The sequence below is a fragment of the Symphalangus syndactylus genome, chromosome 12 (assembly GCF_028878055.3).
Source record: "Symphalangus syndactylus isolate Jambi chromosome 12, NHGRI_mSymSyn1-v2.1_pri, whole genome shotgun sequence".
Lineage (NCBI taxonomy): Eukaryota > Metazoa > Chordata > Mammalia > Primates > Hylobatidae > Symphalangus > Symphalangus syndactylus.
Window position 1 is genome coordinate 79,738,115 of NC_072441.2, and position 13,726 is coordinate 79,751,840.

General features: G+C 45.4%; 1 protein-coding gene across 5 annotated transcripts in view; it reads right to left on the minus strand.

Annotated features, from left to right (window-relative positions):
• The window catches only part of POGZ (pogo transposable element derived with ZNF domain), a 58,707-nt gene extending 56,540 nt beyond the window's left edge, over positions 1-2,167 (minus strand). For 2 of the 5 annotated variants that reach the window (XM_063626209.1, XM_063626206.1), the window contains exon 1: positions 1,793-2,145. The gene's annotated coding sequence lies outside the window, so the exon portion shown is untranslated. Of the gene's footprint in view, positions 1-1,792 lie in introns of all 5 variants that reach the window. The other 3 variants (XM_063626211.1, XM_063626212.1, XM_063626210.1) reach the window with 2 other exon arrangements.
• Positions 2,168-13,726: the final 11,559 nt, after the last annotated feature.

Sequence of the window (13,726 nt, forward strand, 5' to 3'; positions counted from 1 at the left end):
AGCCACAGGACTGCTCATTTGAAAATGTAAAGATGACAACTCCCCTCTGCTCCATTCAAATAAATTTGGGGGATGAGCCCCCCCAAATTGTACATTTAACAACCTTCAAGTTACTTTTTATGCACCCTGAAGTTGAGAACGATTGTGCTAACTGTTCGAATTCAGAGTTCAAGCTCTCAGACCCTGAGCAATGGTGTCTCAAAATTAATAGTTTGCCAAGGAGCAGCCCTCCCTGCCCCCTCCGTTTCCCTTTCCTCTAGTTGGGTAAATGCCTACAGAAGTAAAACCCGGGCCGGGCGCGGTGGCTCACGCCTGTAATCCCAGCGCTTTGGGAGGCCAAGGCGGGCGGATCACCTGAGGTCAGGCGTTCAAGACCAGCCTGGCTAACATGGTGAAACCTCGTCCCTACTAAAAATACAAAAATTAGCCGAGCGTGGTGGCACATGCCCGTAATCCCAGCTAAGAAGGCTGAGGCAGGAGAATCGCTGGAACCCGGCAGGCAGAGGTTGCAGTGAGCAGAGATCGTGCCATTGCACACCAGCCTGGGCGACAACAGTGAAATTTCGTCTCAAAAAAAGAAAAAAAAGGTAAAACCCAATTTCTGTGGAGTTTTGAGCTGCGGTGAGAGGTGTCTACGGGTTTGGAGGGACAGGCTACACCGACTGCATCAAGACAGCGGCTGTTCTGAGATAGTCCAACTGCATCTTACTTTCCATTTCGAAAATGACACTGGCCACTAAATGACTCTTGAGGACTCATCAGCACTACCTTTTTCTGAACTAAGAATGTCTAAGACAAGTGCTACTAGCAGTTTGAGAGAATCCCACATCTGGAGAGGAAGGAAATAAGAACAACACGCAGAAAGACGGAAAGCAAGTAGATCAATGACAGTACTCCTTTGCAAAAGGTGCCAAGAATCTAAAGAAAATAGTCCCCGGGATAAACATGGCGCCCACCGCGGCAGGACATAATCACCAGAAAATAAAGATTCCCGCCCCATTCCATTTTATAAATCACGGCGCCATCCCAAAAGAAATTCGGGGACCGAGGGAGGAGACTTCGTAAACTAGCTGCAGTGCACTAAGGCTTAGGATGTACTATTAGACCAAGCAGAGATTACATAACACAAGGGATCGGCTCAGCAATCACTCATTTTCCTCCACCCGCTCAAAACGAGCGCCCCACTCCTTCTGGGAGCGGGGACAGGGCGGGGAGGGCCGCGCACCCCCACCCCCAAGCGCCGCTCCGCCGCCGCCGCCGCCCACCCCCACCGCCGCACGGCCTCGCCCCCTCGCCGGCCCCTCCCGCCGCGCCCTATCTCGCCGCCACCCGCGCCCCCGCCCCTTCCCCAGCGGGCCACCGCCCGCGCCCGCGCCGCCCACTCCTCCGAGACGCCTCGCGCCGGGCGTGCGTGTGGACGTCGGGCTGTGTACGGGGCCGTGGAGCGCGAGTGCGCGCGCGCGCGCCGCGGCGGGCGCCGGGGGCGGGGGCGGCCGGCCAGCCGGCGAGCAGGGGCCTCCGCCGCCGGCCCTTTGCGCGGCTCCCGCGGCCCGGGGCGCACGCACACACACTCGCGCTCGCGCGCCGCACTCCGCGGCCGCCCCTGCCGCGGGCCGCGCCGCCACTCGCGGTGGGCGGGGGCGCGCACCGCCGGCCCCCCGCCCCCACCCCCGCGCGTACCGGCCCCATCCCCCTCTCATTGTTTCGCCTCTGAACGCCTCGCCGAGCGAAAAGATAACGGAACCCCCGGGAGCAGGGGGTGGGGAGGGAGAAGGCTCGCTCGCTCACTCACCTCCCGTGGTCGTCGCCGCCGGTAGTCTGACCCGAGGAAGGCGCCGTCGCCTTAAAGGGACCTTACACCCAGCGCCAGAAGGGGGTGGGAGCAGGGGAGGGGACGGGGGCTTGGGGGGAGACGAAGAAGAGGTAACTGTTGAAAGCTCGTCTCCCCAAGGGTGAAAGGAAGCCTCCCTCGGGTTCGAGTGATTTGGGGTGGATTTTTTTCCCGAGGGGGGCGGGGGGGGGCCCCGAGGGAGGGGGGTGGGGGGGCCAAGGAATGCGGCTCCGTGTACGGGAGCTGGCGCGGGGGAGAGAGACGCCGACTCCCCCCACCGACCCTCTCGCCCCGCGGAGGGATACGTCTCGTCACTTCCGCCCTCCCCTTTTTCACGGCCTCCCAATTGGTCGGAGCGCGCTGCACGTCATGGGCTCATCCAAACCCCTGCCCGGGCTTCTTTTCTAGTCAAGTTTGGCTGGGCCTGCAAATAAATAAATAAAGGAAAACATTTTTTATAATGAAAAAATAATAATTAGCTTCAGAATCTATATCTAAATTTTGGTGAGAAAAATGAGACTCCCAAAGAAAATATTCCCCAATTTACTTGCCTAGAGTTTCCAAGGAAGTGTTGGGAGGTTCCCCCACTTTCCACTCAAGGCTTAGATCCAGTCAAGAGGGAGACTTCATGACATAGGCCAGGTGGTGAGGCCCAGTGGCACCAACAGCTGTCATTAGAACAAAGAACAAAATGGCACTCACTCTTTCTCAAGAGACACTCGGCCAAGTAGCCTTGTGGCTGTGGCCTTAAGTGAAGAACTTTTAAAAGCCATTTTGATCCTCAAGCCCTTCTGGATCCTGGAAAGAAGTGGCACACGATTGTTAAAGCGATTACTGTGATGGAAACTGCTTTGCTCCCATTGTGAGTAGATTCAGCAGAGATCCCCAGTTCTAAGAAACCACACACACTCCACATCCTTATGCTTTTTGCTCCAATCAAGGCTGAGATGGGTTGGCTCAAAGAAATTGGTTAGTCCACTCAAACGACCATCCACCTGTTTATTCTTCCCCAAACAAAAACTACCTCTTTTCAGGTAGCTAAGAAATTTTGTCCTTTATTGCCTTCTGAGATTATAAAAATGTAATATTTTCCTTGAATATTTGAAAATGTTTGCTATTTAAGCAATACACAAATATTTGCTTCAAAATAAATATGAAATCAAGGTACTTGGTGCAGAAAGGGAAAATCCAGAACTATGTTTATTCGTGCTCTTTATATACACACTCCATTCAAACCACCAGACTGAAAATAGGCAGTGGAAGTAGGCATTCCAAATTGTATGCACCTGCCCGTGTAAGTGTGCACATGTGCACACACACACACACACACACACACTGCCACCACCCAGTTTCATTCCATTTCATACCAAAACCATGTGAGTGATTTCCACTAGTGTAGGATGCTTAGGAAGGACTTCATTATTTGAATGAGAAGAATCACTAATCCTTCTGAAAATACTTCTGAAGACTTTCCAGACCTGATCTGGAGAAGCCCATATTAGGATTATGGGATCAATCACCAAAAGATTACATGAAACTCAAATCCTATTTTATGCTGTCGTGTAATTACTATAATTCATTATATATGTTGTATTTACATTATGTATATTACATGTTATTAACCTTTGAACAATTCCAACATATTTTCCCATGCTCTGTCAATTTATTCTCCCAGTCAATGAGATCTAGCGCAGACTATGCCATGTACCGTTGACCAATAACCATTAGCATGCTTTATTGAAAATGGATCATGCATCCATTCATTCATTCAATAAATATTTATTGGGGGCTGGGCATGGTGGCTAACACCTATAATCCCAACACTTTGGAAGGCCAAGGGAGGAGGATCACAGCAGTCTGAGGCCAGCCTGGGCAACTTAGCAACATCCCATCTCTACAAAAAAAAAAAATTTTTTTTTTAACAGAGTCTCGCTCTGTCACCTAGGCTGGAGTGAAGTGGTGCGATCTCGGCTCACTGCAACCTCCGCCTGCTGGGTTCAAGCATTTCTCCTGCCTCAGCCTCCTGAGTAGCTGGGACTACAGGCGTGTGCTACGATGCCTGGCTAATTTTTTGTATTTTTAGTAGAGACGGAGTTTCACCAAGCAGGCTGGTCTCGAACTCCTGACCTCGTGATCTGCCCGCCTCCGCCTCCCAAAGCGCTGGGATTACAGGCGTGAGCCACCGTGCCCGGCCCAAAAAATTTTTTTTCATTAGCTGGTTGTGGTATTCCTAGATACTTGGAAGACTTGGGAGGATCACTTGAGGCCAGGAGTTTGAGACTGCAGTGAGCTATAATGACACTACTGCACTCTAGCCTGGGAGGGACAGAGCATGATCCTGTCTCAAAAAAAAAAAAAAAAATTATTGAGTACATGTACTAGGCACTGTTTTAGGTGCCAGGAATACAGCAGCAGCAACAACGACAAATCCCTGAATTTGTGGAATTTACACTCTAGAGGGAAAGAGACATAAAATATACACATAAACAAATTGTTCTTTTATCTATTGTTAAATAACAAATGACCCCAAACTTAGTGGCTTAAAACAACAATTCCATTACCTCTCATCATTCTGGGAGGTAATTAGGCTCAGCTAAACAGTTCTCACTTGGAGTCTCGTATGCAGTGGCTAGGGCTGAAGTAATCTCAAAAGCTTCGTTACATGTCTAGAAGTTGAGGTTGACTGTTGGCTTGCACCGCAGCTGGGGTTGTTGGTAGACCATTTACAAGTGGCTTCTCCATGTAGCCTGGGCTTCCTCATATCATAGTGGCTGAATTCCAAGATTGAGTGCCCCAAAAGGACCAGACAGAGATCGTGACCTAGTCTCAGAGGTCATATAGTATTACTTCCACTACAGTTACAGGATGGAGAGCATAGATCCCCATCTCTCAACGGGAATAGTGGAAATGTCACATTGCAAGAAAGTGTGCGGAAAGGGAAATCTTGTTGTGGCCATCTTGGAAAATGCAATCTGATATACATTATGTAAATAAATATGGATTATATGAAATGATGATAGGTGCTATGAAGGGTAAAGGGCAGGATAGGGGAATTAGGAGTGTGGTGCAGACATGGGGGTGGAGAAGTTGCTATTTTATGTGGGGTGGTTGGAGAAGTCCTCGTTAAGGTGACATTTGGGCAAAGACCTGACGAAAGTGAAGCAAAGTTTAGGTTTTACCTGTAGTGAAAATGAAGCTGCTGGAGGATCATAAACCAAGTAGCGACACGGCCTGACTCACGTTTTTAAAGGATCACTGTGGCCGCTTGTGAAGAATAACTAGTAGAGGCAAGGGCAGATGCAGGGAGACCAGATAGAAGGCTATTGCAATAATCCAGGCGAGAGATGATGGTAGCTTGGACCAGGATGGGAGTTGTGAAGCTGCTGCTTCAAGTGATTGAGTTCTGTGGTGTGTTATTTACTCCTCTCTAACCAATTTTTCTGTCATTTAGTTTGTGCCCTGGGAGACAGTTTTGACCCATAATGCCCAACAAAATGAGTGATGGTGCTATGCCTGCCACCAAAAAATAGAGAAAGACTATCATGCTGAATGTAAAAGTGGGAGTTTTGTAGGATCTGGAGGCACCTTTGAGGAAATGGGTAAGGAAACAGAGGGTAAAGATCAACAGGCAATTAGGGATCAGGCAATTAGGCAACAGGCAATTAGGGATCAAAAGACATGGAGTGTCTTTTGACGTTGTAAAAGGTATCCTGGCCAGGCATGGTGGCTCACGCCTGTAATCCCAGCACTTTGGGAGGCCGAGGTGGGTAGATTACAAGATCAGGAGTTTGAGACCAGCCTGGCCAACATAGTGAAACCCCATCTCTACTAAAAACACAAAAATTAGCTGAGCGTGGTGGCGCATGCCTGTAGTCCCAGCTACTCAGGAGGCTGAGGCAGAAGAATCGCTTGAACCCGGGAGGTGGAGGTTGCAGTGAGCCGAGATCACACCACTTCACTCCAGCCTGGGCGACAGAGTGAGACTCTGTCTCAAAAAAAAAAAAAAAAAAAAAAAAAGGAAATGATAAGCAAAGACATTTTATACCTTCAGAGGATTTCAAGGAAACCCTGCCACCTTACAACACTGGTGCAGCACTTCAAAAGAGACTATACAGTTAACACTTCTATTTCCAGAAATGTATTCCCTGTGCTAAAGAGAGAATGCCCATATTAATTTGGACAGTGTTGGAACATTTTGCTGTCTTCAGCTAAAACACAGGTTTCCACAGTGAAGTAACAGAACTGATAGCTTTGGTCTCTCTTTTGGACCATCTGGATAATGGTTTGAACCATCTTGATGATGATGGGAAACCCAAGTAGTAGGACAAATAACCTGAATCAGATCCTTAGCAATCAACTCATATGTGCCTCTATAACATACTGGGGAGGAATCTGAAAGCCAGTCCAGTCCGATATGTTGAAGAAATTGGATCCTAATAGTGGTACTCCTAAAAATTATCCCAGTCTTCAGTAGCCAACTTAGAAACTTTTTCTAAGAAAGAAAGTCAAAGGTTAATGGACGTCCCAAGCTGAGTTTTTCAGTTACATAGCTGCAGAGTGTTTCTTTTCTACAGTTTATGGAAATACTTATTTGCTTCCTTGGCTTACGGTTTCTGCCACGAGTTGAAAATTGGGGCTGGGCACAGTGGCTCATGCCTGTAATCCCAGCATTTTGGGAGGCCGAGGCAGGCAGATCACCTGAGGTCAGGAGTTCAAGACCAGCCTGGCCAAAGGTCTTTAGTAGAGATGGTGAAACCCCATCTCTACTAAAAATACAAAAAATTAGCCAGGCATGGTGGCACTCACCTGTAATCCTAGCTATTTGGGAGGCTGAAGCAGGAGAATCACTTGAACCCAGGAGGTGGAAGTTGCAGTGAGCCAGGATTGCACCATTGCACTCCAGCCTGGGCAAGAAGAGTGAAACTCCATCAAAAAACAAACAACAACAACAACAACAACAAAACACACAAAAGAAAATTGGAATCACCTGTAGCTTGGAGACTGTCAAACAAGAGAGACAAATGATTTCAGCATGTCTTCAAAAGCATTGAGTCATGGATGCCCTCGGTGGCATCATTTTGCTAAAACGCAGACCTGATCACTTATTGTTCAGGTTCAGCGTGAGGTTGACTGGTATGTGTTTGGGCGGGGAGTAGGGTGGCTCAGATGGTGAGGTTAGTCCAGGCAGAAATAAGCTTCGTGGGAGATAATGCCAGATTTCTTTAAGAAATGGGTAACAGCCGAACACAATGGCTCACGCCTGTAATCCCAACACTTTGGGAGGCTGAGGCGGGCAGATCACGAGGTCAGGAGTTTCAGACCAGCCTGACCAAAATAGTGAAACCACGTCTCTACTAAAAATACAAAAAATTAGCCAGGTATGGTGGCGCACGCCTGTAATCCCAGCTACCTGGGAGGCTGAGACAGGAGAATCGCTTGAACCTGGGAAGCGAAGGCTGCAGCAAGCCGAGATCATGCCACTGCATAGCATCCCGGGCCACAGTGTGAGACTCCGTCTCAAAAAAACAGAACAAAAAAAAAAAGAAATGGGTATCCCACTCTCTGTAATGCACACTCAGGATTGTCAGAGCTGGGACCTCAAAGAGAGCTACTCATTTCGGAAAACGTAAGAGAAAAAGAGTAGAGACATTTTTACCATCTGAGCAGCTCCCAGATGGAAAAGATGGATAGCTGATTGCACTGAGCCTGGGATTCAGCATGTGTGTAAGTCAGCATGTGTGGTGGAAAGGAAAACATTGAGGTGCTTAACTTGACAGGCAAATTGCCATGAAATAAAGGGCAAGTGGAGATCTACATTTGACCAATGTCAAATAAAAAAATGGGGAAGTTAACAGCTGTGGCCAGATTTTATTTAGGAATATTATTTGCTACCTTCTTATGTTTAGAAGAGTTGGGGACTTTCCTAGAGACACAGGAGGTGAGAAAAAGCCTGAGGAAGTTCTCAGACTGGGTTTCTAAAGGAAGAATTCGTCATTAGCTTTCAGTAAGAAGCAATTAAGATCTCTGTCTTCAAAATATATTTCATAAGAAATGCATGAGCAGCAATGTTATCGTCATCAAGACCTCACTGTGAGTTGCTGCATGGTTTCCTAGGAGGTAATGATTTAGTTTAACTTTGAATTAAATTAATATTTTAAAGAGATACCCAGAAGCAAAGCTATACTTGTCTAATCTAGGTTGTTGCTATGGAGTTGACCAGGTATGATTATCAAGTAATTAAATTGACTCCATAAAGCTTAGTGGCAAAATAAATTGGACTATTTTATAGACATGCTTGATATATGACTTGTTCCTGATAATGGATTGCAGAGTAAAATGTAATAAAAAGTTCCTTTTCCTCTAGCATACATTCTTTTTAAATTTAGCAGTGTTTATATTTTATTATAGTCATGGATAATTTTCAGAATGCAACTGTGGACAGTAAATAGCTTTTCCAATTCATTTTTTTGAAGGACATGAGGATTAATGTAATTGTTTTACAGATGAGAAGACTGAGGTATCATTCAGAATTAATTTTTTTTTTTTTTTTGAGACAGAGTCTTGCTTTGTTTCCCAGGCTGGAGTGCAGTGGCGCGATCTCAGCTCACTGTAGCCTCCACCTCCCCAGTTCAAGTGATTCTCCTGCCTCAGCCTCCCGAGTAGCTGGGATTACAGGTGCCTGCCACCATGCCCGGCTAATTTTTGTATTTTTAGTAGAGATGGGGTTTCACGATGTTGGCCAGGATTAAACTTTTTAAAGTTTTCTGGTGTAGATAAGTGGTCAGGTCCGTTTGGGTCTTCTCTTATTACTGAATACGTACAATAGGAGTTAGAGGTGGCAAAGGGGCCATCTCCCATGACAGCAAAAGATCCATTTTTAATGCCTTTTCTGTTACCTGAAACATAAAGGTAATAAAATCTGACAATGTGAGAGTGCCACGATTCACCAGTTTAAAATCATTTTATAGGAGGAAAATGATTTCACTTTCATTCATCCAGGAAATAATTCTCATTTCTCAGTTTTCACATAAATGTAGCTGTGTGTATAAGTGCTGTGCATCAGGTGTGAATACGAATTTTCTCTTTCCTACGCACCTTGCTTCCTGGCAGGCGCTGATCTCTGTTTCTCCTATTCAGAGATTTTATTCCTAGCCTAGAAAAGTGAATCTTAAACTTTTCTGCATCATGACCCCCTCAAAAATCTCTATAAAAGCTATGAATTATCTCCCCCAGAAAAATGCACATTTGTACATATACACAACATTTTGCAAGCACTTTCAGACTTGAATCCTGTTTCTGGGCTTGTTCATGAACCCCAGTGGACACGATGCTTCTGGCCAGTCACGGTGGATCACACCTGTAATCCCAGCACTTTGGGAGGCCGAGGTGGGTGGATCACTTGAGGTCAGGAGTTCAAGACTAGCGTGGCCAATATGGCGAAATCCCGTCTCTACTAAAAATACAAAAATTAGCTGGGCATGGGGGTGCAGGCCTGTAATTTCAGCTACTCCTGAGGCTGAAGCACGGGAGGTGGAGGTTGCAGTGAGCTGAGATTGTGCCACTGCACTCCTCCCTGGGTGACAGAGCAAGACTCTGTCTCGAGAAAAAAAAAAAAAGAGAGAGATGCTTCATTCCCTGTCTTCCTAGAGAAATGATACATTTCTCAATAATCCTATATGAACATACGTGCCCAAAGAACTAGAGTTTCTTCTCACTCTAACATGTGGCTTATTATTATTATATTACTATTACTATATTACTATTATTATTATTTTTGAGATGGAGTCTCATTGTGTCACCCAGGCTGGAGTGCAGTGGCACGATCTCAGCTCACTGCAACCTCTGCCTCCTGGGTTCAGGCAATTCTTCTGCCTCAGCCTCCCGAGTAGCTGGGACTACAGGCGCGTGCCACCATGCCTGGCTAATGTTTGTATTTTTAGTAGAGGCAGGGTTTCACCATATTGGCCAGGCTGGTCCTGAACCTCTGACCTCATGATCTGCCTGCCTTGGCCTCCCAAAGTGCTAGGATTACAGGTGTGAGCCACTGTACCTGGCCATTACTATTATTATTTTACTTCTTCCTTTATCTTTGCCCAAGATGTTCTTTGACATCTAGGAAAGTCCAGGAACCTCTAGAACCCCAAAGACGATCAGATAGTCTAGCTACTTCAGCCAGTTGAGTTGATATAATTGGCATTAAGGAGGTTATTTTGATTCACCGACCTTGCAAGAATAGTGGCTCTCCTAGGATGCCTGCCTTTACTATATTGACTGTGGCTCACTGAATATTCATGTACTCTAATTTCCCAGCCTCTCTTTTAGCTGTATCAGGGCCTCAAGATTGAGTCCTTGTAAATGGAAATGTAAGTGCAACTGATGGATTACTTCTGGCCCAGAATGTTATTCCTAGCCTAGAAAGTGAATCTTAACCTTTTTTTTTTTTTTTTTTTTTGTGAGACAGAGTCTCTCTCTCTGTTGCCCAGGCTGGAGTGCAGTGGCGTGATATCAGCCCACCACCACGCCGGGCTAATTTTTTGTATTTTTAGTAGAGATGGGTTTTCACCATGTTAGCCAGGATGGTCTCAATCTCCTGACCTCGTGATCTCTTAACCTTTTTTTTGCATTTTTTAGTAGAAATGGGGTTTCACTATATTGGCCAGGCTGGTCTCAAACTACTGACCTCAAGAATGTTCTGGGCCAGAAGTAATCCATCAATTGCCCTTCAATTTAAAGGTTGATATGCCCCCTCTTTTCCCATCAAATGAGATGGTAGAACCAGAGTATGGAAGCATCCTAGATTCCTGAGTCACCCCATGGAGTAGAGTTGAACTAGTGAGTTGCCTATAATACATCAGACTTTACCAGAATAACAACAAAAAAAATTTTATTGTGCTAAATCACTGAGATTCCAGGATTAATTTGTTAAAGTAGGATAGCCTAATTATAATGACTAATAAATGGATATAAAGGTTGGACTGAAAAAATAAGAAGTTCTCAGGACACTTTTATGGTTAAGAATGTGAGACAAGGCCAGGTGCGGTAGCTCACACCTGTAATCCCAGAACTCTGGGAGGCCAAGGAGGGAGGATTGTTTGAGTCCAAAAGTTCAAGAGCAGCCTGGGAAACATAATGAAACCCTATCTCTACAAAAAGTAAAAAGTTAGTTGGGTGTGGTAGTGCGTGCCTGTAGTCCCAGCCACTGGAGAGGCTGAGGTGGGAAGACTGCTTGAGCCCAGGATTTTGAGGCTGCAGTGAGCTACGATTGTGCCACTGCACTCCAGCCTGGGTGGCAGTGTGAGACATGTCTCTAAACAAAACAAAACACAACAAAAAAGAATGAGAGACAACATGGTGAACTGGACAGAGCCTGATATTAGTTACACTGCAGGGTCGTTATATTAGAGATATAATATATAAAATGTCTAGGCCAATACTTTACAGTAGTTACTCCATAAATGGTAGTTTTTACTAATAATTCTTAAGATATAAATATTTTATGGGACATGATAAAATTTGACTATACTCATGGATGACAGGCTCCCTATTCTGATTCTTCCTGAGATTTCTTGCCTTAAGGTATCTATTCTAAATACTTTGGGTCTTGGGCTCAAGCATCTTTTATAAAATTGCTTGAAGTAATAACTTCTAAGAAATATGTAGTTATTGTTCTTTATCAGTCAAGCATTTAGTAAAACCCTACTATTTCTTCCACATGTTAATTAACAAAATAGGTAATGTAATATTGCCAAGTGTTAATTTGTGTGGCCCAGGCAATTAAAGAATATGACATATAAAATGATGTTAAATGTATGAGACAGACAGTACCTTCTGGCAAGAGATAGGAAAGATCTGTGCAGGCTCAAGTCTTCCGTGAAAAATTCTTGAAAGGAGTAGGCTCAGACCTTGTCTTAAAGAAGGGGCAGGATGTAGATAAATGAGGGAAAAGAAGAAAGGCATTCCACGTGGGCAGCAGATTAGTAAAATTACTGATAAAACCCACAAAGAGGCCGGATGTGGTGGCTCACGCCTGTAATCCCAGCACTTTGGGAGGCCAAGGTGGGCGGATCACGAGGTCAGGAGTTCGAGACCAGCCTGGCTAACATGGTGAAACCCTGTTTCTACTAAAAATACAAAAATTAGCGAGGCATAGTGGTGTGCACCTGTAATCCCAGCTACTCGGGAGGCTGAGGGAGGAGAATCACTTGAACCCGGGAGGCAGAGGTTGCAGTGAGCTGAGATTGTGCCACTGCACTCCAGCCTGGGCAACAGAAAGAGACTCTGTTTTAGAAAAAATAAAAAATAAAAAAACACCTAAAATATTAGGTTGAATCAAGAAAAATTACTGGTTTTTTTTTGTGGGTCAAAAACAATCTAATATCAGCAGTTTCATATCATTTGACCTAATAAAAGCAGCATTTGTGGAGTGATACTCTGGAAGTTTCAACTGTATTGGTAATGTTTTATTTTTTTATACTGAGTGGTAGGTTTATAGATTCCTTATATTCTTAATTTTCTTGTGGTTTTAAATATTTCATAATCATCTTTTTAAAATAATTTAAAGATTAGCAAAAAAAAGAGTTAAGTCTCATCAAATAATTTAAACAATCTCTTTACGTAATGCTTATTCTCATTAGGAAAATAACACCTGGTTTTCTCAACATCCTCAGACATTCATCCTTTTCTCCAGCTTTTTTCCAATGTGGTGTCCAATTGTACTGGCGACAAGCATGGCTTGTGCAACATTATGATAAAGAAGAATCCAGAGGCCTGAGTGTAGTGGCTCACGTCTGTAATCCCAGCACTTTGGGAGGCTGAGGCGGGTGGATCATATGAGGTCAGGAGTTCGAGACCAGCCTGTCCAACATGGTGAAACCCCATCTCTACTAAAAATACAAAATTAGCTGGGCATGGTGGAGTGCACCTGTAATCCCAGCTACTTGGGAGGCTGAGGCAGGAGAATCGCTTGAACCTGGGAGGTGGAGGTTGCAGTGAGCCCAGATCCTGCTATTGCACTCCAGCCTGGGCAACAACAGTGAAACTCCATCTTAAAAAATAATAAGAATAAAAAAATAAAGAATAAGAATCCAGAGACCCCAAGTGGAATGTTCTTTGACTCTTCTGGCCTCTGGGACAATGCCCCTTCTCCATCTGCCCACCGCTTGCCCTACTGGTGTTCGCGGTTGAAATTTGTGGTTCAAGACCGTGTGGATACAACTTGTGAGCTGGTCCCACTCAGGTTGCGCAGGCCTCGTGGCTCTCCCTCAACCTCCTTTCAACTCTCTGGCTCTACAGGTCCCTATAAGTTTGTCTGAGGGGCCCCTTTGGCCTTGAATTTGGGGTGGTTCACTCCGCAGTCCTCGCTGCAGTGTCACCTTGCCCCACTAAGGCTGCCTCCTTCAGCAAGCTTCTCAGCCACTGTGGTTCTCCCTCACAGCACCCCAGGAAAGCGAGGCCTCAGGGTCCCCTTCTGCCAGACTGTAATTCACTCACACTTTTATCTGATGTGCCACGCCACGGGAGGGTACAAGGCATGCCTAGCATGGTGGCGCATGCCTGTAATCCCAGCTACTCGGAAGGCTGAGGCAGGAGAATTACTTGAACCTGGGAGGCAGAGGTTGTGGTGAATCAAGATTGCGCCATTGCACTCCAGCCTGGGCAACAAGAGCAAAACTCCGTCTCAAAAAAACCAAAAACAAAAAACTGTCAATAATTATTATTTTAGTTATATTATTATTATTGTTTTATCATTTTTGTTATTATTAATATCCTTAGTGGGTAAGTGGGCTGCTATTGACAATGGGGAGTGTTTCCCAACAATCAACACTCTCATCCACACATACACTTCGGCTATTTTTTTTTTTTAAGATGGAGTTTCGCTTGTTACCCAGGCTGGAG